The sequence below is a fragment of the Acomys russatus genome, chromosome X (assembly GCF_903995435.1).
Source record: "Acomys russatus chromosome X, mAcoRus1.1, whole genome shotgun sequence".
Classification (NCBI taxonomy): Eukaryota; Metazoa; Chordata; class Mammalia; order Rodentia; family Muridae; genus Acomys; species Acomys russatus.
The window spans coordinates 75718983-75726641 of NC_067169.1; the positions used below are offsets into that span (position 1 = coordinate 75718983).

At 37.1% G+C, this 7659-nt stretch overlaps 1 pseudogene; it reads left to right on the forward strand.

Annotated features, from left to right (window-relative positions):
* The first annotated feature begins 4463 nt into the window (after positions 1–4463).
* Positions 4464–5021, forward strand: LOC127185344 (40S ribosomal protein S12-like; annotated as a pseudogene).
* The last annotated feature ends 2638 nt before the right edge of the window (positions 5022–7659 follow it).

A 7659-nucleotide genomic window follows, 5' to 3' on the forward strand; every position in this document is an offset into this window, starting at 1 on the left:
GCAGCCACATTAAGATGACAGCTTTACATTATGGAAATGTAGGAGTGTCAGATGAATCATCTCTATCAGTATCTTGAACTGTTTTCTAACTGATGAAATGTCGGTATTAGGTAGTATAATGTGCTTAATACTTTTTTTTTTCTATATTTAAGAGGTTACACTATAGTATTCAATACTGAATTTCACACTTTGTGATCTAATCATCTGGTCTGTACACTAATTGTTTTATGTGCAGATTTCTGTCTTTCCAAACAGATTATAAATTCATGTAGAACAGATTATATGTAGCAAGAATAGGCAGTATTATTAAATTCAACTGAATGCTCCCACACTTCTGAAAACCCTACAAGAACTGCTCATAATCCCTCACATCAAAATTAAGCTCCTTAGACTTTGCTGTTATTCTTCCAACTACCCAGTCATCTGCATCCCCCCTCATACTACCTAAATCAATCAACTCTCCAAAATTTACAGAAAACCTAGAGGCTTTTCAGAGGCGGTGAGTTAATATAAGCAAAATTCTCCATATGCTTTAATTCAAAGTTGAGATTATAAATTATACTAAACTTATGTAGAAAGGAGCATATAAATATAGATAATTCATGACTGCAAATAAAACTAGATGTCTTGGGAAATAATTGAATATGATAGTACAAATAAAAGAATGGTTTTTATTCGTTGCTAAGTACTCATTCTAAAAATAGATATAATTGCACAGTTTGTGTATTCCACTAAAAAACTTGAGTAATTACTCCATTTGTTAGTAAAGAAACACAAATAAGAAGTCAGTTTTCCTTTATGCTCAGAAAACCTTATGTCCCTGTACTCCCAGGATGTGTAGGCTGCTGTATCAACTAACAGTACTTCTGTTCACGCATTTAAAATTTTTTAATTTGTTCAATTTACATACCAATTATAGCTCCCTCCTTCATCTCTCCTCCTGGTCCTCCGTTACTCTGTCATACCCTCTCCCCCCTCCACTAGACCTCAGAAAGGGGGAGCCCTCCTTCCCTATCATTTGACCTCAGCCTTATCAAGTCTCATCTGTATTGCCTGTATCTTCTTCCTTTGTGGCCTGGCAAGACTACCACACCAGAAGGAACTGATTCATGAGTGGGCACCAGAGTCCATGTCAGAGGTAGCCCCTACTCTTCATATAATAGGCCCCACAAAGACACTGTGCTGTCTATACACTACATGTTAGCATGAAGTCTAGGACCTCACTATGCATGGACTTTGGTTGGTGCATCAGTTTCTCTAGCATCCCCCTCCTCTCTCTGGATTTGTTGGCTCCATTAGTCACCTTTTGACGCTCCTGTCCTCTCAAGGTCCTTCTATTTGCCAACTCTTTCATAAGAATCCCTACACCCCTGCCTTCCACCCCAAAGTTTGGTTGTGAGTCTCAGCATGCGCTTTGATCCTCTGCTGTGTGGAGTCTTTCAGAGGAGCTCTATGGTAGGCTCCCTTCCTTTTTCTTCTCTTCAACCACTTCTGGTGTCTATTCTATTTGCCCTTCTGAACGAGAATTGACCATTCTCTATAGGGTCGTACTTGTTGTTTAGCTTCTTTTGGTCTGTGTATTGTAGTGCGGTTATCCTGTCTTATATGGCTAATATCTGCTTTTAAGTGAGTATAAACCATATGTGTCTTTCTGAGTCTGGGTTACCTATCTCAAGATGATATTTTCTAGCTCCATGAATTGGCCTGCTAATTTCAATATTTTTTTATTTTTAATAGTGAAGTAGTATTGCATTTTGTAAATGTACCACAGTTTATCTATTCTTCATTTGAGGGACATCTAGGTTTTTTCCAGATTCTGGCTATCACAAATAAAGCTGCTCTGAACACAGCTGGGCAAATGTCCTTGTTGTGTGGTGGAGCATTTTTCCAGTAAATGCCCAAGAGTGGTATAGCTAGGTCTTGAAGTAGAACTATTCCCAATTTTCTGAGAAAACACCGGATTGAATGGAAAAGTGGTTGTACCAGTTTGCACTCCAACCAGCAGTAGTGGAGGAGTGTTCTGCTTTCTCCACATCCTCAAAAGCATGTGCTATCACTTGGTTTTTTGATATTAGCCATTCTGAGGGGTGTAAGGTGGAATCTCAGGGTTGTTTTGATGTGCATTTCCCTGATGATTAGGGACATTTAGCATTTCTTTGTTTCTAGGCCATTCCTTCATTGAGAATTCTCTGTTTAGTTCTGTATCCCATTTTTAATTGGATTATTTGGTTTGGAAGTGTCCAATTTCTATAGTTCTTTATATATATACAGGGTTGGTGAAGAACTTTTCCCTGTCTATAGGCTATGGTTTTGTTCTGTCGACAGTGTCCTTTGCCTTACAGAAGCTTCTCTGTTTGGAGAAATCAGGGATACAGGACACATATATGCAATATATGGGAAGCCTATAGGCAACATCAAACTAAATGGAGATAAACTTAAATCAATTCCACTGAAACATGGAACACAAGACTGTTCACTCTCTCCATATCACTCAATATAGTGCTTGAAGTCCTATCTAGAGCAATAAGACAACTAAAGTTGATTAAAGGGATACACATTGAAAAGGAAGAAGTCAAAGTATCACTATTATCAGATGATATGATAGTATACATAAGTAACCCCAAAAATTCTACCAAGGAACTCCTACAGCTAATAAATACTTTCAGCAAAGTGTCTAGATACAAAATCAACTAAAAAAAACAGTAGTTCATACAATAAGGACATTTATTCAACTATATTGATAGCAGATTCATTTCTAGTAGCCAGAATCTGGAAACAACATAGGTGTACCTCAACTGAAGAGTGGATAAAGAAACTTGTGCATATACACAATGGAATACTATTCAGCTATTAAAACAAGGAAATCTTGAAGTTTGCACGCCAATGAATGGAACTAGAAAAAAATCATCCTAAGTGCGGTAACCCAGACCCAGAAAGGCATGCATGGTATGTATACTCACTTATAAGTGAATATTGGCCCAACATAAATGTCCTCTGAGAGTCTCCACTCAGCCTGGGATCAAGACAGATGCTGGGACTTGCAACTGGACTCCAAGTGAGAGTGGTATGGAAGAATGGGTAGATGTAAGGATTCAGAGTATTCAGGAGCTCCACTAGGAGACCACCAAGGCAGATCTGGACTCAGAGACCCTGCACAAACTGTTGTACCAATCAAGGACAATATATGCAGTAAACCTAGAATCCCTGTTCAGATCTATCCAAAGGGCAGCTCTTTCACCAAGGTTGTGGTGAGAGCAGGGACTGCCTCTGAAATGAACTCTAATGTCCCCAATTTGATTACTTCCCCTTGCTGGGGAAGCCTGGCAGGACTCAGAAGAAGGGAAAGCAGGTTATCCAGATGAGACCTGATAGGTTGTGATCATATGGTGGGGGAGGAGGTCCCCTACTGGCATAGGTCTAGGGGAAGGGTATAGGACAGAAGAGGGAGGGAGGGTGGGAAGAGGAAGTTATTAATTATGAGATAACATGATATAATCTGAATACACTAAAGTAAAAATAATATAAATAAATAAATAAAAGTCAGCAGCCCTTCTTTATACAAAGACAGGCTGAGAAAGAAATTAGGGAACTAACACCCTCCCCAACAGCCACTAAAAGCATAATTTATATTGGTATAATGCTAACCGCACAAGTGAAAGACTGGTATGAAAAAAAAAAAGCTTCAAGCCTTTGAAGAAAGACAGTGAAGGTAGAAAGATCTCTCACACTTACGGATTGGTAGGATTAACATTGTAAAAATGGTTATCTTACGGAGAGCAAACTACACATTCAACACAATTCCCTTCATAGTACCAACACAAGTCTTTGCAGACCTTGAAAGATAAACACTCAACTTCATATGGAAAACCAAAAATCCAGAATATTTAAGGCAATCCCATACAATAAAGATCTTTTGGAGGTATTTCCATCCCTGATGTCAAGCTGTACTATAGAGCAACAGTAATAAAAATAGCATGGTACTAGCATAGAAAGAGACACGTGGATCAGTGGAATTAAAATGAAGACCCAGAAATAAACTCACACAGCTGTGGATACTTGATTTTTGACAAAGAAGCCAAAACCATACAATGGAAAAAAGTATCTTCAACAAATGGTGCTGGTCTAACTGGATGTCTACATCTACAAATTGCAAATACATCCTTATTTATCATCCTTCAAAAACTACAGTCTAAGTGGATGAAAAGCCTCAACATAAAACCAGACTCACTAAATCTGTTAGAAGGAAAAGTGGGAAAGAGCCTTGAACTCATTGGCACAGGAGACAACTTCCTGAACAGAACACCAACAGCTCAGGCTCTAAGATCAAAAATCAATAAATGGGACTTAGGAATCTCTTCACTCTTAAAAGGAGTCACTTTTGCTTTTCCCCTGCCTCTGTGAAGTTGTATAGAGGCAGAGGCTTAGGTGCGTTCAAGATTAGGCCTCACCTGTAATCCACAGCCATGGCCAAGGTAGGCATTGCTGCTGGAGGCATAATGGATGTCAATACTGCTCTGCATAAGAAGTTTTGAGGAATGCCCCCATCCACAATAGCCTAGCATAAGGAATATGGGAAGCTGCCAAAGCCTTAGACAAGTGCCAGGCCCATCCATGTGTCCTTGAATTCAACTGTGATGAGTCCATGTAAGTTAAACTGATGGAGGCACTTTGTGCTGAGCACCAAATCAACCTAATTAAGGTTGATAACAGCAAGAAACTAGGGAATGGGTAGGTCTCTGTAAAATCGATCACTTGAGAGGGAAGCCACATAAAGTAGTGGTTTTAGTTGTGTGGTGGTTAAGGACTATGGCAAAGAACCTCAGGCCAAGGAGGTCATCAAGGAGGGCTTTAATGCCAGAAATGAAAAAAATAAAAATATTAGCTCAAAAAGGAGTATTTCTTTAGATATTAACTTATATGGTTGTCATATCCAAATCCCATACCTGAGTACTCTTTATGCTCTGCATTCTGGATGGAAAAGACCACCCTGGTGTCTTCTAAATCTTGTCTGTCATTACTAAAATTATTCCGTACTGGTGCTTCACTAGTCATTTTTACCTGAGGAATAATTGTCTGCCATTGCTAATATAGCTAACAAAATAAGAACGGCACTATTGTTGATACCTTCATCACATATGGGTTAATTTTCTGGTTTTGCTATGCTCTACTTTCAGTATCATTAATTCCATTCCCCTTTAAACTAGAAAAAGGCATATCTTTCCAATAAGTTAGTATAATTAGCTAACTCAGAGCAGTACACCCCGTGAGCTTTGTGCTTTTAAATAGAAGTAATGTTAAAATTATTTGTGTGGACCATTTGTTGGTACACATAAAATAACCTCTTGGTCAGTACCTCCAGAAAGTTATATTGATGTTTTTCTGTTACATTGTCAGAATTATAAGCTCTCTTGGTCTGAAGGACTTAGCTTTTTAGCCTTCAAATCTGTTCCAAACAGAACCTTTTGATTGTTTCTTTAGATATTTCATTGCTTATAAAAGCAGAATGCAAATTACACCCCCATGCTCAAGGCTCCTTAATATAAGAGTTCAGATTGTTGAATAAGATCAGTTTTAGAATTATAATCTATTGTACTTCTCAATCTCCTCTTTCTTTTGTTCAGCCATTTTCAGTTGATTTTGTTATTTTATTTTGACGTTTTAAATAATATCATTAAAATGAAAATACTTAATACGTGTTTTGACTTGTGTTCTAAAATTTAAAATGTTATAACGTACCAGGTGACAGTTTATCGTGTGGAATTTATGAAAATAGTTAAATATTGCTGGAAGGATTCTAGTTGGATATCATTTTTAGCTTACAAAGGAGATTGGTTGGTTTGATTAAAGGATTTGGCATTTAGAAGGGATTTCTGAAAAGAATTATTGATATGCTATTAGTACTACTTTCTCAGTGGATGATTATTTTGGGATCTTTGAACCTTATCAGAAGCCAGGGGAAAGAGTCATCAAAAAAAAAAAAAACTATGGAAACTTTGAAATATCTTGAAGCTAATATCCAGCACATTAATATATGACTCATATTACCTAGATAGCCTAAAGGGCAAGGTTTGTAGGTTAAGTATCCACATAACAGAGCAAATATAACCTTTAAAATAATAAATGAATAAGCAAGCAGATGCAGAGCAAATAGAACTTTCTGTACTTGAGGAATGTCTGCACTTTAGGACAAAATGTACATTCATATATATGTGTATGCTCTAGAAGAAAAAGCCAACAGATCACATAGAATCGAGTCAGAGGAGTCACTTTCCACAAGAGTATAAATTCCCAGATTCCTATGTGTGGCAAAGTAATTGGAGGGAAAAAATACAGAATGGATGCATGAAAGCAAAGACAGAGAGAATTTTAGGTGATGTTTCCATGAGATAGTCTCAATGAATATTAATTGGACATTCTAGAAAGCCAGAATTGAACTTGACCAAGTTCTAGCTCCATGAAGTGTCTGTGCCTCCCCATAGTAGTATGGTATAGTACTTTCCTTCCTGTCCCCTTCTGGAAAATACACAATTAACAAGATACAGGAGGAAAATTAAAACATAGTAAAAAATCTGCCCCTCTTATTCAAGTTAAATTGTGAAACTTCTGGAATGGACAGAAATTTGGATAAAGTAAACAGTATAAATACGCTATTGTAAATATATTAATTGCTGCCAGGTGGTGATGGTGCATACCTTAAATGCCAGCACTCCGGAGGCAGAGGCAGGTGGGTTGCTGTGAGTTTGAGGCCAGCCTGGTCTACAAAGCAAGTCCAAGACATCCAAGGCTACACAGAGAAACTCTGTCTCAAAAAACCAAATAATAATAATAATAATAATAATAATAATAATAATAATAATAATTTCTGAAATAAGACTCGTATTGCTTAAGGGTAACCAGAAAACATAAGGAACATTTCTTGACTATTCTTCCTAGGTGCAAGGGAAGATATCACTTCCCAGAATAAATGTAAACAAATCAGAGAAAGGAAAACAATTTTTCTAATTTTAATCCACATATATTATAGATGAGCTATATAACAATAATTTCTGATTTGAATGTTTTGTGATTTTTTTAATATTTAATGAAAAGAAATAAATGTAGATCTAAATTTTTCTAATGCATTAGATTTCTATTAGTTTTATCATTTATCCAGATATTGGTTGCACAGTATCATATTCTTTCTATCTATCTATCTATCTATCTATCTGTCTGTCTGTCTGTCTGTCTGTCTATCTATCTATCTCTTGCTAGTGAACATTCTCTCTCCTTCCATGAGCTGAGTAGTGAACCTAGGGCTTTATGCTTGCTAGGAGCTGCTCTGACACTGAACTAAATCCCAACTCCCGTAATATCACTCTCAATTATTTTTGAAGAACTGTTAGAAGACTAGAGTGATGGCCCTGCAGTTAAGAGCATTTGATGTTCTTTCAAGGGACCTGGATTTGATCCCCAGAACCTACATGTCAGCTCACAAACATCTGTAATCCCAGTTCCAGGGGAATCGACAATCTTTTTTAAACCTCTTGGGCACCATGTACACAAATGGACCATAGATATAAATGAGGAAAAATATCCATACACATACAATAAAATTTTAAATTAACAAACTACTCCCACAAAATCTTAATAATATTCTTACATAAACATGAACTGAACAAG